We start from the raw sequence: 18,739 nt of genomic DNA, 5'->3' as shown, positions 1-18,739 counted from the left end.
AGGCAACGTTGGTACACGAATCTTTCTGGGAGAGAGAAAACATTTGTTTAAGTCAGCCGAGACAAATTTCGCGTCGCTGAACCCGTCAGAAACCTTGCTTCCAGTGAAGTAGAAAAAAACGAGTGGCCTGTGCCTGTAACATTTAAAGAAAGAAGAAAGAAAGAAAGAAAGAAGAAAGAAAGAAAGAAAGAAAGAAAGAAAGAAAGAAAAGAAAGAAAGAAAGAAAGACAGAAAGAAAAGAAAGAAAGAAAGAAAGAAAGAAAGAAAGAAATAAGAAAGAGAAAGAAGCATTTAGCATTTTTCTCTTTGAAAGGCAAAAACTGTCAGCCTGCGTTCGCAGCAAGCAGTTACATGGAAATGCATTTGAATTCCCGAAAATAATGCAGATGTATATGTTCCTTATATAATAATAATAATAATAATAATAATAATAATAATAATAATAATAATAATAATAATAATAATAATAATAATAATAATAATAATAATAATAACAATAATAATAATAATAATAATAATAATAATATAATAATAATAATAATAATAATAATAATAATAATAATAATAATAATAATAATAATTCGGCAGATCCCACGTACCGTGGTAGTCGATGTATGCGAAGCCTGTGGAGGGTAGGTGACTGTGGCGTAACTTTTTTTACTGAGCGACACGTTACAAAATGACGCTGAAGATTTGTATAAATTTTATACACACGTATATATGTTGAAGAGCCGCGTATGTGTTATATAACCAGTTGTTTACGGTTGGGTGACGCTGCCAATGGCAACGTAGGTATTACCAACACCAGAATCGGTAAGCTGATATGTAGTGCTTATACGTGTTCCGAGAACGCACGCACGTTTCACGAACCCGTGCGCATATGTGCAAGAAGTTCTTGACAGCTGTTGAACAAGGGCATCATCGCCGTGATCAGTGAGGACCAGCAGCTGGTCATGACTTATAGGATGCGGTCGTGATCGGGGTGACGGGGGGTCCATGTGTAGTGAAGTATGGGGTATAGTAGAGCTGTTGGAATTAGTGGATGCCTCGGTCATTTCGTCGACAAATTATCTGTCGACACCCTTTGCGTTGGTGAGGTATAGGCCGTCGAGGCTGGTAGGCCTGGATAGTGCTACGTAGACCAACATCAGTGGATGGTGTTTGTGGTATTCGTAGACTGCCTGGGCGTAACTGGCCTACGTAGCCTAGTCTACAAAGCGGATGTCAATCAATATGGCATCATCCTCGGTCAGCATGAGGCCATAACCCAGCCTCGTAAGAAATGAAGAGGACACTGCGTCGTTCTGGTGGACGAAGTGTACTTTACGGTACGGTGATGTGGATATCATATGTAACTTTCGTTAATGTATTCCTACGGGGTCGAGCAATGCTTCAATATCGCTTGCTGAATCATAGGAATACAAACGTAATGTTTATTAAACTGCTATAAAAGCGGAGCCAACACTGGAACTACAGACGTTAATCTGATATGACGCCTGTATCGTAGGAGGACATATCGTAGGAGCATCATGTAGTGTTTATTGCTTTCTTGTAAAATTAGATAGCCAGCATCATAACCACAATTGACATTGCACCGATATTATGGCTGCGTAGGCTGTTCTTCCAAACCAGTTTATAGACCTGGCGTGGCTCAGTGGTTGAACACTTTATTAGAATGCTTGGGTTCGATTCGTGCTGGGATCCTGATTTTCATTCTTTCCATTCGTTGAGTCAACGCTGCCGATGTTGGTTTTCCTTAAGGCTCTAGCATTTAAGTCACCAATGTCTGCTCTCGCCGTTCCTAGGTAGATATGAACTGTAAATCACCTGTGGCGCATACCCGTACACCGCGGCCCGTGGTAAACGGGTATGTGCCACACGTGTCTAGTGGAAAGGGTTTGACGACGTACGCGACAAGATTTTAATGTTATTCATGTCATGACCCGGCAATCATATTCGTCAAATCCTCTTACCCTCCCATGCAAATTTTGGTCTACACCAGGTTAAGGAGGCGATCATGAGAGCACCCAGACGTAGGCGGCTAGATAGATAGATAGATAGATAGATAGATAGATAGATAGATAGATAGATAGATAGATAGATAGATAGATAGATAGATAGATAGATAGATAGATAGATAGATAGATAGATAGATAGATAGATAGATAGATAGATAGATAGATAGATAGATAGATAGATAGATAGATAGATAGATAGATAGATAGATAGATAGATAGATAGATAGATAGATAGATAGATAGATAGATAGATAGATAGATAGAGACGCTCAAAGTGCCAGAGGTTCGCTAAGAAATGCTTCGCATTTAATATAATAATAATAATAATAATAATAATAATAATAATAATAATAATAATAATAATAATAATAATAATAAAGAAGAAGAACACGAATAACAAGAAATTCAGATGCCCTATTTGGAGACAAAAACGTTGTGCTCAGGGAAAGGATAAGTCGTTCAGGTCCCTTTTTCGCCCTCCTGGTTTATTTCTTACAAATTATTTCCTCAGTCCTTGACTTGCACATTGCTCGGCCAGTTTCGTGTACGTAACGACCCACAAAACGGGCTAGCTGTGACAAAGCGCTCGCAGCAAAACACGCTTTCCTCCACAAGAAAGGTGAAGCTTGCGGCGACGTAACCTTAAGTATGGTGTGGTATGGTATGGTATGGTATGGTATGGTATGGTATGGTATGGTATGGTATGGTATGGTATGGTATGGTATGGTATGGTATGGTGTGATGTGCCGTGGTATGACATGTCATTTATTGTACCAATATGTGCGTTGAGATTATGCATAATCGTGCCTTAACGCCAAACGCCTGTCATCGTTTTAAGTGGGTGTGATTCTTGACGCGACCAAGCACATCATGCGCTGCGATGCGCTTCCCTAAACTGGCTTGGCCTCCCATTTGTAAAGATCTTCTTAAGGGTTTTCTTTTCTTTTCAGGCATGGCTGTTCTGTTCCTTTCTTACTTCCGTCTGTCTTCTTACCATTTGGTCATTTCTGTTGTCTTAACTTCCCTTCTTCACATCTTCCACTTCTATTTCTGTTCTAACTTTCCTGAAGTGAAGGGAGTCGTTGTGGCCCTGTTCGTAGAAGTTTCCCTCCTGCTCGCTCCCATTATCTAGTTGTTCTTTGTACATGTATATGTTTTTCATGTAATACTACTACTACTAATTATAATAATGATAATAGTAATAATAATAATAAGAAGAAGAAGAAGAAGAAGAAGAATAACAAGAAATTCCGACGTCCTTAACCTATCGCGAGGATATGGGCAAGCGATGCGTGGCATGTGCGTGCCGGACGCACTAGTTTCTTTCTTTCATTCATTCATTCGCTTTGCGCAATGCTCTCTCCTAACTGTTTCCTTCAGCCATGCCGGAAACTGGACCTTCATCCACATTCTCAGTGGCACAACACTTCGGTTGCTACAGGCAACAGTGAAGGTGTCATGCGTTCGTATCCAGAAATGTGGCAACGTGAAATAACAAGTCACCTTCATAAAAGATCAGATTGCCATATCGTGGACGGCCGGTCGCGGACAAGCCCACGATCAGTTGTTGGTAAACAGGGCACACAAATGTCTGTGTGACCGTCGCACCTTTCTGTACGCTCGCCGACGCCAGTTTTTTCGTATACGACGCTATCACCGAAATCTCTGGCTTATGAAGGCTTCGCTTAACAATATAAAAATAATTATTGGTCAGCATATTGCTGCATCATCTGCGGCACAGCTAGTGCATTAAGGAACCACGAAGAGAGTGTTTCCAAGCGAACGGGGTGTGTCGTCTCGGGGGGAACGGCTGATGGGAACCGGTGTACAAACAGTTCCAGAGCAGCCGCGCGCCATCTTCCCGTTCCACTTCCGTATTTGAGTTGCAGCCACTTCCTGAAGGAAGCGTAGGTTCGGGGCAAACATGGACCTCCAGCAGGCTCTCGCTCGTTAACGCCGTTGAAGGTGACAGCCGTCTCTTATTGATGTGTGCACTTCCGCGAATTTGTGACGCCCCTTTCGGTTCTCGTTAGGGTCAGGGAACGGGCATAGCCGCGTGAGAATTGCTGCTCGGCGAGTGGATTGGCATCGAAGTATACACGTTAGCGCAAAGAGACAAAAACTCAAGAAAGTGAGAGTAAGACCGACCCTTCTGTGTCTTACTCTTTCTATCTTGAGTCTTTTTTTTTTCTTTGCGTTAACATGCATCCCTTCAAAGGGTATAGAGCAGTTCGACTGAACTCAGCGATTCTGCAAACCAAATGAGAGTATCTCCTGTATTTCAATGTTTATTCTCTTTCACATATTTTAAGAAACTCGTCGAACCCTGTGAATGCGTCTTAGCGGCTACTACTTGCTACATTATAATTCAGCGCGGTTTAATCCTAACTTTACTTAACTAGTATTCTAGACATAATCGAGCTTATTGCCAACGTGCCTCTGTTTACTGTCTAATAGTTGTCAGGTGCAGCATGTTCACAAGGCTAGATGTCAAAGAATAATTTTTACTCCGATGTCGTTATTACAAAGGTTACGCGAAATTGAAAACGGTTTTTCAACGTCTTTACGATTCAGGTGTCAGGAAATAAACTTTACCTAGAGCTAGTTAATGCAAGAGGCCCAAACAGGAACCACTCACATTCTTTAGACATCAAACAATATCGTAGCAAGCACTATTACAATCCCTCATGCAGCAGTCAGCTTGGCTGCTGGGTTTATCACAGAGCCATTCCACTCGGTGAGGCTGCGTGACCAGCGAAGCTGTGTAGCATACGGCAAGAGGTGCGTGTCACTGAATTTTCAGTAAATTTAAGGTACAGAAAGCAGCGAATTTTCATGAAATGTGCAGAAAGGTACGGAAAGTCCCTTTTGAATGTAGTCTGTGCTCCTTCAGAATTTTCCATCTGAGCAGTGCGTGCATTTTTGCTGCCTTCTCCGTTTCGCGACACTAGTAGACCAGCGGTGAATAGTGGGGTTTGCGCAGTTTCAGTGACACACAAGTTTTTTTTTTTTTTTCAATGACATATAAGGGTTCTTCATTTTTATTGGAGCAGTGGTGGATAGTGGGCTTGTGCAATTTCAGGGGCACACACCTGTGCTATGGTCAACCTGTCTACGGACATCCGCTTCCGCTCGGCATACACTGCTTTGAGTTTGAGTTTGAGTTTGACTTTATTGGTGACATAGGGGTTAGTTACATAATACGCGTATACAGATGAAGGTTCCAGAGTGTAAATACTGAAAACGGGACCCTCAGTTAAAAAATACAACAAAAGTGGATTTTAAAAATTAGCAGAATAATAGCCGGTGGTAAACAAGCGAGAACAGTTAAAATAGGAGATGAAATAACAGGAAACCAATAACATAGAATGCAAAATGCTAAATACAATATGGAAAGCAATAAATACAATATAGAAAGCAATAATAATAATACTATACAGGGCAAAAAATAGCAACAGGCAAGAACAGTTGAAATACAAGATGAAGTGACAGGAATACGATAAAATAAAAAGCCAAATGCGAAATGCAATATACAAAGCAATGCAAAGCACAGTCAAATACAATACAATGCAAAAATAAAAAAACGGAATGAAAGCAGAAAAAGGCACGAAAATAAAATAAAAGTGAAGAATAAAAATGAAAAAATAAATGAAAGCAACTTATAGAAGAAACAAGAAAATCGCAAATAAAAGGAATGAGGACAAGTCCAAAAAATTATATACGTTAACTAAGGTGAGCTATCAGCAGTTAAAAGGAAAGATTTTATTGATGCTTTGAAATGTAAAAATGAGGCCACAGTTTTAAGTTCAATAGGTAAACTATTCCAAAGTTGAATGGTAGAGAATTTAAATGTTTTCTTACCGTAGTTAGTGCGAATGAATGGTAGCAAGTAATTATAATTAGAAGCAAATCTGGTGGGTAACTGTAATTAAAATTCAGTCAGTAAGGGAGGATAATAATGTTATTTCTAGAGATGTGGTAAGAAATATGTGTAGGCAGCTTTAAAAAATAACAATAGGCATCTTTTACCCATGACAATGCCACTGATCTGAATTCTCTCTAAAGGAGAGTTCGAATAAGCGGAACTGTCATTTAGAATTAACGCTTAAACGCAAAAGAAGAAAATTAATGTTCGTGTTCCGTTCAAGCCGTTCTTAAGACACTGCAACGACTGCAAGCTCAGCATTGCACGAAGATGCCACAGGAGTTTGGCAGTAAATCATTAGTGTTCTCAAGTTTCGCATGCTCTTTAGAACTTTCTTCATGTCATTCGTCAACTGTCGCTGACAGTGTACAGCTACGGGGTTCATATTGCGGCTACAGTGGCCTCTTTCATTGTTGGCAATTGACAAGGCAGGGACTGCCACGGTGAATTGTGGTGGTGGTGGTGGTGGTGGTTGTGATGCTGCAGCAGGCGGGCTTAGCCTGGCCTACATAGCCGAAAATCGTTACACCTGAGCATCTCATGAACTGTAGGGGTGTGTCACCATGTGTCAACCTGCCCCGTGTCTCGCAGGAAGCAATCAAATTCCGTTGCATGCTCCTTCACGTTGCCGTGGGCCGTTCGGGAGAAAAAAAATTAAGGCAGGTTCGCACTTCCTTGAGGCTTGGCAGCAGTCCGCACTTCCTTGAGGCTTGGCAGCAGCCAAGCCTCAAGGAAGTGCGGAGCTCGGAGGCCTTGTTTGTTTCTTTTTATTTTTTTTTCTTTATTTCTCTATTTCTTTCTTTTTCTATACTCTCTCTGGTTTTTCTATGTCCTTTTTGTCTCTGTTTATTTCTATTTCTATTTCTTTCCTTCTTTCTCTTTCTTTCTTTCTTGCCTTTCTTTCGATCTCTTTCTTTCTTTCTTTGATTCTCTCTCTTTCTCTCTTATTTTGCTTTCCGTCTTTCTTCCCTTTTTTTCTCTCTATTTTTCTCTTTCTTTCTATGCTATGCTTTACTCTCTCACTCCCTGCTTTCCCTCCTCCTCACCCTCGCATATCTCCTCCTGACCCACACTTACCTTTATTACCCCTTTGCTATACTCTACACGGCTATGCTATGCTCTGCTTGCGTGCCTGGATGGCCGAACGGTTGCGACGCTCGCCTGCGGATCGCGGGTACGCGAGTTCGTATCCCGCCTCTCCAAGAAATTTTTTTCGCCATGAATTTCTCTCTTGCTCTTCCTTTAAATCTCTTTCTTTCTCTCTCTCACTCTCTCTGTCTGTACTCGTTCTCTCGGCCATCATGGTTTTGCATTCCGCGCCGGGCGAATCAACGGACGTGTTGTGGGAGCGAGGCAGAGGATGAAGAAGACTACGAAGAGAGTGCGTGCTTGTTCATGATGATGATAGCTTTCTGTTGACGACTACTTTCATAACGAAAAGCTTAACAGCTGGGCTGTAAAACGACATCTTTAAATGTCCGGTACATATCACCATCCTTTTTGCACGCTGCGGACCATCGCTGCTCTTTCCCTGTCAAACTGCGAGAAAAGCTAAATAAAATGTTGAATTTTGCCGGTGTCACCGCAGAAGGCACAGAGTGGGGAAGTGCATCGCCCAGTCTTGAATGACCAAGCCGGGGTGTATGCGGAATCGGTCCTGATGCGGTATGACAGCGTCGCTTGTTCTCGAGAAAGTTCGTGGATAGCACGTGATTGATGTGGAATCTTGTGGATCGCCCTGAAGTGATCACACAGTGAAGTCGCTGCTGGTGCAAGGAAAATGGAGTAGCTTCAAAGTTGGGATCGCAACACAGACACACATACACTACTAATCTACATTGGTTGTCTCGTACTACTTAAATATGTACAGCTGCTTCGCTTATTATATGATACCAATGTTCTAGTGTGGCCAAATTGAGTGTGACCAGACTTGAAGCAGCTACGTCTAAAGAGTGAACTGAGACATCAAGCTCCGACTTCCGTTGTGCTTGTCCCCTGCTTGTTATGTTGTACAGCCCTTCCGCTACTAAATTGCTGCGGCAATATCGTCAGCCACTGCGACTTCCCTCTTTGCTTAGACCGAAAAGGGCACTAATTAGCGCTGTTACTTTCGGTGCAATGTCTCAGCGACGAGTTCTTTCAGCTTCCGTCCTACTGGGACGCTTTAGGAAAAACGAAGAAGAAAACACGTATCACCATTTACACAAGCGCACATCTATGTTTTAACAGGTAATACAGGAGAGAGGTCTAACCCATGCTTAGCAAGGAATGTACAAAATATACATATGTCACGGAATGAACAAAGATACGAGCAGGGTTCTCTCTACAGGGGCTAAACCTTTTGCAGAACACGTGTAATTGGACACGTGCTGACCTAATTCTTGTGCAACGAAGCTCTCGAACGAACACGCCGTTGCTCTGCAGGGAAGGAAAAACAAGAGTACGGGAACAAGGCAAACATCGAGGGTCTTGGGGCAAACGTTGGACACAAAGTACGGTTCGGCAGACTGGGAAGAAAGAGGGAGGTCTACGCCTAAAGCAACGGCAAGGGGAAAGAATAGCCAAAACGTGTGCGAATGCGAAGGGAGTAAGAGAAAGAGAGAACGCAAATACGGAAACAAAATTCTACACGAAAAGGAAAGGAACACGCGGTAATGTACGCCTTCCTGCGAGAGCCGCTATCCTTCGGCGACTGAAAGAAATCCCATACATGCTGGCCCGATTAGTACGTGCGGCCAGCGCAGAAGACGCAGTATACGAAACGCAACGACCACTCGTGTAATGCGCGGCAGGAAATGCTCGTCAGCAGGCTCGGACCACTCGTACGTGTCTTCTAATGGCTGATCACAAGAGCAAACGGCTCTAGGACGTATTTACCGCCCACCGCTGCCGCTCGAGAGCCCCGGGAATTAAGTGAGCTGGTGGAGGAGCCCAGAGATGTGTCTCCCCAGCGCTTCAGGTTCCCTTTCTGCCTGACGAAACGAGTTGTTTTTCGGCTTTCGCTGCCCGCTTGCGCACATACTTCGGCCACATGGGGACCCTGTCGATCTATTTTCGTCCATGAGGGCAGTTAGAAGAGCGTGCTGGTATAGGTTGGTTTTTAATTCGTTGTACGTAGCATAGCCGCAACAACACAAGCACAGCAGGCCGATGAGACAGAACACACTGCGGCGTGCTGAGTGTTGTTGGAGCTCAGTTGCTGCTCCCCGGTTCAGTAACGAAATGAAACATAATTATGTGTCTAACAAAGAAATTTAGTTTCGAAATGTGCAGATGCATCATCGAAGGCTTGTAAAAGGAGACGCACTTTCGATATTGGCGCCATTGCTCGTCGCCATTGCTAATGGCGCCATTGCTCGTCGCCGGAAGTGACGCATTGCTCTTTGCCTACTAAGGACATCACTTTTTTTGTCCTTTTTTTTTTCTGACAGCGTGAAGGTGCTGGTTTAATTCAAGAATGCGACGTCAAAAGTGGGTTTGCCTTTTGTCCGACTAGCCCAACTTCGAGCTCCTAACGGTAGTCCGAGTTATAGTGCAGAAGTTGTAGACTTACCTTCCATGAGTGGCATGCCAAGAGGACACAGCAAACGATGTTTGTGGCAGTTATCAAAAAACAGCTTAGAAGCGATTCTTTGCTCAATACGTGACGAACAGTGCTGCGACGAAGCTGCAACAATTCAGACCACTGAGCACGCAAGTCCGTAAATACGCATACAAAACCCCAACTTAAACATAAGCAGACACGAAATGGGAAAAATGAAACGCAGCATAGACATGTAGAAGCTGCACTCGGGATGTAATTGCGATTTTAACAGCCAAGTTGTTTAAGCGGGTCGTAAAGTCTCGACCCTGCCGAAAAACTATCATCATCATGAACGGGTATGTGCCACAGAATTTGGGCAAATCCCACTATTCACCGCTACGGTATGGCCTGTAATAATCCTGAGGACGAGTACAGAGAGAGAGAGAGAGAGAAAGGAAGAAAGAAAGCAAAAGACAGAGAGACGGAAAGAAATATATAAAGCAAGGCAAAGAGGCAAATTCTTGCCGAAAAATAAATTATTCACGAGGCGGGCTTCGAACCCGCGATCCAAAGGCGAGCGTCCTAACCAATCGATTACCCAGTCAAGCTAGCAGAGCATGGTGTAACCTTGTATAGTATAGTGTAGCAAGGGGGTGGGAAAAGGAAAATGAGCTTGAGGAGGAGTGATGTGATGGTAAGGAAGTGGGAAAGGAGGAGGGGATAGAGTAAAGCGTTGCACAGAAAGAATGAGAAAGAGAGAGAGAAAGAAACGCAGAAAGAGAAAGAAAGAGAGTGAGAGAAAGGAATGAAACAGGGAGATAGATAGAAAGAACAGGAAAGAGAAAGAAATTGAGAAAGAGAGGGGTAGAGGGGGGATAAATAAATAAAAATAAAAAGAGAAAAAAAAGACGTAGAAAAAACAGAGAGAAGAGAGGAAGAAAGAAATAGAGGACTAAACAAAGAGAAAACTTGCAAAACTTAGCAAAACAGCAAAAGGCGTGATTACATAGGTGCCCATCAGCTTCGCTATCTCTTTAGCATTACGCCTCCAGTGCAATGATCATCATGAATCAACTTTTATTGAGCCCAAACTATTATGGTAGCGCACGCAGGCACCAGACGAGGTGGTTGCCTTGTTACGGGACCCATATGTGCAAGACACGCTAATGTTTTTTTTTTTTTGTTCGGTCGTGTATATTTATTTTTATTTATTGTCGCACACAAACACGTTCTCCATATTTCATTTCGGCCACTTTGTTATAACACGCCTGCAGGTGCATATCAGTCGTGCTATTCTGTGTATACTTAGTTATTTAGGGTAAGTTTGGGGCCTTTCCCATATAATTTTAGCGTGTTGATGGAGTGTGTATATACAGGGCCGCGATAACGTAACGAGTTTATTTCGATCATATCCCTCATCGTTATTTGTCAGTGCTGCGAGCGGCTCTAAAGCATCGTTATCACGGTTACTCGCTCGCCCGTTAAAGATGGGCGAGAATAATACAATATAATTCTGAAATCAGGATCCGATGCAGATAGCCTGCTTATTCCTTATTTCTTATCTCGCAGTCCTCATTCTTTTCCCATGAGTGTTCACCTCTTTCTCTCTTGCTTGGGACAGTACGATAATCAATCGAAAACATACTTTTGAAATAAGTGAGCCCAGGTATGGCTGTTTACTTCTTCCGTTTTCCTTTTTGTAGTCATTCTCATGCCACGGTTATCATCGTCATGTTATCGCAGTCATGAAGGAAGGAAGCAAACTATGGCGGAAGTATTACCTCCTACACTCAGATTCCGCAGTACAACTCTCCGTTAAGTCATCTGTGTTGCTGTTCTTCACCTGCGGTTCATCTGCGGTGTTCTTCACCAGCATGTGATTCACCTTAGCGCTCACCTTGATCTCCTGCGGCTTTATTTCATTGTGTTACACATTTGCAACATTGCATTACACGGTGTTACACATTTGCAAACCGAAATTTTTCAGTGTGGGGGTGTATAAACACACACACGCACACACACATACAAGCGCTCTCGGCTGCATACATGTAGAGAGTTCTGAAACCCCGCTATTCTCCCCCACCCTTCCCCCGAAATAAATTTCCGGCTGTTTATTCTACCGTTTCACGTTTGCACTTCTTTTACTGGCAACGTATAAAAGTGTAAGCGCTTGAGCGTTTCGTCGGCCCTGCTGCCTTTTCCCAAGGGTTCACGCGTAAGTTAGGGGCAGTATAAATGATGCGCCGAAGGGGTGTCAAATTACAGCAACTCTCTTGAATTCAGTTGTGTAGCTCTGTGCTCCCTCCCTGTTTTTTTCTTCCTTCATGGTCGTAAAATCGCCTAATAGTTCGCACTTCCAACCGCGTCACGAATCGTGCTACAATGTAACCGAACCCTTATAGCCACCGATAGGAATCGAACCTGCACCCTTGTGGTATGATCTATACAGTTGCAAGCTCCCACGTTCCCATGCGCGAAGACATCGCGCAAAACTCGCATTTGACAACTTAGGCGACGTTTGCTACTCAACACACACTCTAATAATCGATGCCATTTTATGCGATCGTATTTCGGAGGCGCACGGCGAGCAAGTTTAATAATAATATCTGGGATTTAACATCCCAAACCCTCGATATGATTATGAGGGACGCCGTAGTGGCGGGCTCCGGAAATTTCGACCACCTGGTGTTCTTTAACGTGCACCTAAATCACGTACACGGGCCTGAAACATTTTCGCCTTCATCGAAGATGCAGCCGCCGCGGCCGGGATTCGATCCCGCGACCTTCGAGTGAGCAGTCGAGCGCCATAACCAATAGACCACCGTGGCGGGGCACGGCGAGCCAAGTTTGTAGCGGGCTGAGGTGACTCCGGGCTCATGCTAAAGACATCTTTTCGTTTTCTTTTTTTTCGTAGTGCCATTATTAGCGGAACGAGCAATATGGTGATGTCTTTGGACAGAGGTTGTTGCTGCTCGCGCAATAAAGGAATTGAGGCAGGAAAATTTCTTAAAATCTGCTTGCTGACGAAATGTAAACAGCTCACGTAAAAACAGAATTAGAGTCCGGAAGCTTTGTATTTGAACAAAGCGCGCCCTTCGCCCGAATTCTTGATTCAGCCTGCTCAATTTTCTCCTCTGTTTCATTCATCGACCATAGCGCTTTCAAATCTTTTTAAAAGAAAAGCACGAGCACGGTAAACCGCGGCATAAACTGCCGCTTCCCTCAAACCTCTAATTAGGAAAGCACCCGCATCATTTCTTTTTTTTTTCTTTTTTTTGCCGAATGAAAATAACTTGATTTCTTTGTCAGGTGCGAACGAGCATGATGGTGAGCTCATTTTGAGCAGTGGTCGCAGTTCTGCGTAAAATATATTAAATGCGAAGCATTTCTTAGCGAACCTCAGGCACTTTGGCCGTTTCTATCTACGTATCTATCTATCTATCTATCTATCTATCTATCTAGCCGCCTACATCTGGACGCTCTCCTGGTCGTCTCCATAACTTGTAATATACCAAAATTGGCCTAGCAGGGGATCAGTGTATGACGAACACGATTCACTGGTCATGACATGAATAACGCAAAATACCTGTCGCGTACGTCATGAAACCCTTTCTCTCAGTCACGTGTGGCACATACCCGCATACCAGAGTTCATGTTATATGGGTATGTGTCACAGGTGATACAGAATCTCAACCAACAGGGTAACGGCGAACACACGCATTGAAACGCAAGAAAAGTGATAATAATAATAATAATAATAACTGTTGGCATTTTATGTCCCAAAACCACGATATGATTATGAGAGACGCGAGCAAAGGGCTTCGGAAATTTCGACCATGTGGTGCTCTTTAACGTGCACCGAGACCGCACAGTACACGAGCATCTAGCATTCTGCCTCCATCGAAATGCGACCGCCGCGGCCGGAATCGAACCCGCGGTCTTCGGATTGGCAGCTGAGCACCGTAACCGCTACACCACAGCGGCCGACGCAAGGTAAGCGAGGGAGCTGAAGACAGAGCACCCCTGGAAGGCGCTCAACTACCATCCACTCGTCCACGTGGACCGCAACATGGACTACGTGGATTAGAAAAAACCGGGGCGAATGCTTTCCTACAATAAATCCGCCGAGAGAACCAGGGCTCTCATCATTACCGGTGACTTCAACATTGACTTATCAAGACCCAACAACGCCTGGTCCTTATACTGTGTGAAAGACGGCTTGTATGTGGACAGGACATCAAAATACCTCGCTGCCACGTCCAGGGCAGGAGGCATCATAGCTCATTTCATCGTAAGAGGCATCCAGGATTTCCATCAGCTGTGTTTTACCTCGCACTACACTGCACCTAGACCTCTCGTAGCCGCTATCGCGAACGGATCCGATAACAAGTCTGGCCCAGCTGCTGGTGCTCACTGATCACGGGGATGATGACCTTGTTCAAAAGCTGTCAAGAACCCCTCCTACACATAAACACAGGTTTGTGAAACGTGCGTGCGTTCTCTGTCATAACGGAAAGTATAAGCATAACAACTGTAACGCAACTGCAACAACTGCAACTGGGTTTGTAACGTACGTGCAGTGCGCCTGCGCGTGCCACTCGACTGCGTACCATATATCTAGGGAAACTTTCCTGAACGAAGCTTAGTTGCGAGTAACGCGTGTCCTGTGCATCTGTGTTCATTATTTGTCCTGTTCGGATTCGCACTATCTAGTATTGAAGTATACAAGCACTACATATCAGCTTACCGCGTCTGGCGTTGGTAAGACCCATGTTGCTGTTGGCATCGTTACGCAACTGTAAAGAATTGGTTATATAATACATATGCGACTATTCAACGTATGAGGGTGCGTATACCACTTCCACATTTCTCTAGCGTCATTCCGTAACGTTTCGCTCAATATGAAAAATTACGCCGCAGTCACCATCCCGCGCATGCTTCGCATAACATCGATTCCCACGGTACGTGGGATCTGCCGAATTTTCTTGCGTAGTAATTAAGCTACAGAAGAACGCGTCGTGTACTTAATCTTCAAACTTCACATTTGGACGGACAAACGTTGCATGTAAGTGCGAGACGTGACAAGAAAATACCATGCATAGCTTTAAAACAATCAGCTCCATCGTTTACTGTAAGAACGCCAGTTTTGAAAATGGGAGCCGATTTCCAGCAGAAAACAATTACAGCAGAAACCATCTCTAGACCCTTGTCGCACTTATTGATGAAGAAGTGTTTGTTGAAATGCTTATCTGCGCCCGCATTCGATTGAACGACGACCCAACGGCACTCCGCCGCCGTTGTGAAGACGCGCCAAGCGTCTCCACCCGCAAAGCATACGCAAAGAAAATTCTTCGGGGAAACATCAGTATCGTGGAAAGTGTGCAGTGAAAGTACGCGCTTGCTTGCACGCCGGACATTCTGAGAAGGAGCATACGCCACTGACGTGATGAATACAAATAGCACGAAAAAACGTACAGGACAAGCGCACATACGCTTGTCCTGTAGCTGTCTAGTCCCACGTTCTTTCGCGCTATTTGTATTCATCACGGATTACCAACTCGCCCAACAGTCTATTCCGCTGACGTAGTGAGATTATTGGGCTTCGATATTAGAGAGGTCCGATTTTATCTTGACGGCGTAGGTTTGTTTCGTGCATGTGACCAATTAAACACTGAACAAGGGCCCCTAATATGCTCTTCTATTGTCAGAATGCGGCCGCTGCAGTCGAGAAACGTTATTGTTATTTTTTAAATGCGAAGCATTTCTTAGCGAACCTCTGGCACTTTGAGCGTTTCTATCTACGTATCTATCTATCTATCTATCTATCTAGCCGCCTACGTCTGGGTGCTCTCATGATCGCCTCCTTAACTTGGTGTAGACCAAAATTGGCATGGGAGGGTAAGAGGATTTGACGAATATGATTGTCGGGACGTGACATGAATAACGTGAAAATCCTGTCGCGTACGTCGTCAAACCCTTTCCACTAGACACGTGTGGCACATACCCGTTTACCACGGGCCGAGGTGTACGGGTATGCGCCACAGGTGATTGACAGTTTATATCTACCCAGGAACGGCGAGAACAGACAATGGTAACTTAAATGCTAGAGCGTTAAGGAAAACGAACATCGGCAGCGTTGACTCAACGAATGGAAAGAATGAAAATTAGGATCCCAGCAGGAATCGAACCCAAGCATTCTGCGTGGCAATCAGGCATTCTACCACTGAGCCACGCCATGTCTACCAACTGGTTTGGAAAAACAGCCTACGCAGGCGTAATATCCGTGCAATGTCAATCGTGGTTGTGGTGCTTGCTATCTAATTTTACAAGAAAGCAATAAACACCACATGATACTCCTACGATGTGTACTCCTACGATACAGGTGTCATATCAGATAAACGTCTGTGGTTCCAGTGTTGGCTCCACTTTTATAGCTGTCTAATAAACATTACGTTTGTATTCCTGATTCAGCAAGCTATATTGAAGCATTGCTCGACCCCGGAGGAATATGTTAGCGAAAGTTGCATATGACATCCACATCACCGCACCGTAAAGTGCACTTCGTCCGCTTGAACGACGCAGTGTCCTCTTCATTTCTTACGAGGCTGGGCGATGGCCTCATGCTGACGGAGGATGATGCCAGATTGATGGACAGCCGCTTTGTAGACTAGGCTACGTAGGCCACATACGCCCAGGTAGTCTACGAATACGACAAGCACCATCCACTGATGTTGGTCTACGTAGCACTCTCCTGGCCTACCAGCCTCGACGGCCTATACCTCACCAACGCGAAGGGTGGCTTCAGGTTCCGACATGTCGCCGGCTCTATCGACAGGCAATTTGTCGACGAAATGACCGAGGCATCCACGATTTCCAACAGCTCTACTATACCACTTACTTCACTACACATGGACCCCTCGTCACCATGGTCACGACCGGATCCTATAACAAGTCATGACCAGCTGCTGGTGCTCATTGATCTTGGTGATGACGCCCTTGTTCAACAACTGTCAAGAACTTCCTCCACACATGCTCACGGGTTCGTGAAACGTGCGTGCGTTCTCGGGACAAGTATAAGCACTACATATCAGCTTACCGCTTCTGGTGTTGGTAATACCCACGTTGCCATTGGCAGCGTTACCCATCCGTACACATCTGGTTATATAACACATATGAGGCTTTTCAACATATATGAGTGCGTATAAAATTTATACAAATCATTAGCGTCATTTTGTGACGTGTCGCTTAGTAAAAACAAATTACGCCACAGTCCCCTTGCCGCCGCATGCTTCGCATAACATGGACTCCCGCGGTACGTGGGATCTGCCCAGTTTTTAAACCTACGATATTTATAATGCACGCACAATACTACTAATAAACTGATCCTTCGGCGCTGCTATTAGTCTATCAGCCTTAATACCTACAGTATCAACGGCCCAGCAGACTTTTTGTATATAAATATTGTTAAACCTCTAAGTCACGAAATGCAGATCCCGGAAATATTTCTCGTCCGTTGACAGAAAACGCACTCAGATGCGATGATACGTGGGCAAACAAAGCCGAATCGGCAGCGGACACGTGACGCCCTTCTCACGGTATGAGCGGTGACGTAGAGCTCCCCGCTGCGCGGCCACTTGCGCACCTGCCGCTTTTGAAAAAGCGCGCATTCCGTTCAGTCTTTCGAAAGTGTACCATGGCTAGGAGACGCATGGTGAGGACAGCCGACGAGCAGAGTGCGTACTACGAGCGGCGACGGGATCATCCAACACTACCTAGAAAAAAGAGGTCTTCTACATGTGGTGTTGGATTATTGCCGGCGAACAACGCGCAGAACATAGCGTTCGCCACTTGCGTTAGCTATGCAACGAACGCTAAGCATTAGTAAACGCGTACGGTAAAGACCATGCACCGCAAATTATCTATCTATCTATCTATCTATCTATCTATCTATCTATCTATCTATCTATCTATCTATCTATCTATCTATCTATCTATCTATCTATCTATCTATCTATCTATCTATCTATCTATCTATCTATTGCGTGTGTGCGTGCGCGCGTGCGCGCGTGCGTGTGTGTGTGTGTGTGTGTGTGTGTGTGTGTGTGTGTGTGTGTGTGTGTGTGTGTGTGTGTGTGTGTGTGTGTGTGTGTGTGTGTGTGTGTGCGTGTGTGTGTGTGTGTGTGTGTGTGTGGAAAATAACTAAAAAGAAAGAAGCCCGCACCACCAGGAGGTACAATAGGCTTGAGCCAATTAAAATACACGAATAGGGCAAATATCCCATACGGATTTCTGAAAAAAAAAAGAATTTGTTCGCAAAAAAAGCATCGGCAGGAAAATCTAGTGTGCGTATTTTTTTTTTTTTTTGGTGGGGGGGGGGGGGGGACAAAATCGACGGCACATAACGTTCAACGAGACGAAGCTACGGCCTCGAACCTCTGCGCTTCAAAGCCCATCTTAACGTCATGCTTGACTTGCTTCATATGCTCTGGTGCGCAGTCTCCGTGGTGATGTTCACGCTTTGTTAGCCTTTGTGCTTCATCGAGAGTTCCTATGCGTCTAGTCGGGCGTTTTCCATTAGTTCCACCTCCGTAGATATTTTCTCAGCTAGCGTTTTAGCAGCGACCTTCTTCATTCTCTATACGTCTTTGTTCATTAACATCGTAGTGTATTCGTTTTGTTTAAGTACGCAAACTGTATTCGTTTCATTCGTTTTCTCAACCGATTCCTTAAGAACGCTTTGTTGCCCGGATTTACAGCTAAAAAAAATATTCGTCCCCGTTGCATAAAAATACGGTAATGACTATGCAATTCTATACCGCACACTATGAAAGAGAAACACGGTAAACTTCTTTTAAAATGTTAATTCCTCAATTTTGCGGGCCAGACGGACGATAGGATTATCAGGCGCACAACCATTCAAAGTGAAAAAGCCCAGAAAACGCTTTGATCATCCTGGCATCTTTTGACGTGCACTTGAATAAAAGCGCTCTGGCGTTTTTTACATTTCTCCCCAGTCGAAATGCGGCCATCTTGGTGAGATGTCGAACCCACGACTAAATATATATCAGCGAAACGTCAGACGACTTCGTGCTGCTATATACGACTAATATAGTCGCTAGGCTATCGCGGCTTGTGTGAAAATATGTCGTTGTCCTCTGCCACGGCGCTTTTTCGTTAGCCTGGTCAACGTATCATACATCCATCAGTCAACAAGATACTTACTGCCACAGCTGCAAGCCCACGACGAGTGAATGTAAAAGTCCTCGCGTGCGA

The sequence above is a fragment of the Rhipicephalus sanguineus genome, chromosome 6 (assembly GCF_013339695.2).
Source record: "Rhipicephalus sanguineus isolate Rsan-2018 chromosome 6, BIME_Rsan_1.4, whole genome shotgun sequence".
NCBI lineage: Eukaryota > Metazoa > Arthropoda > Arachnida > Ixodida > Ixodidae > Rhipicephalus > Rhipicephalus sanguineus.
Note: the sequence above shows the minus strand (reverse complement) of the source record.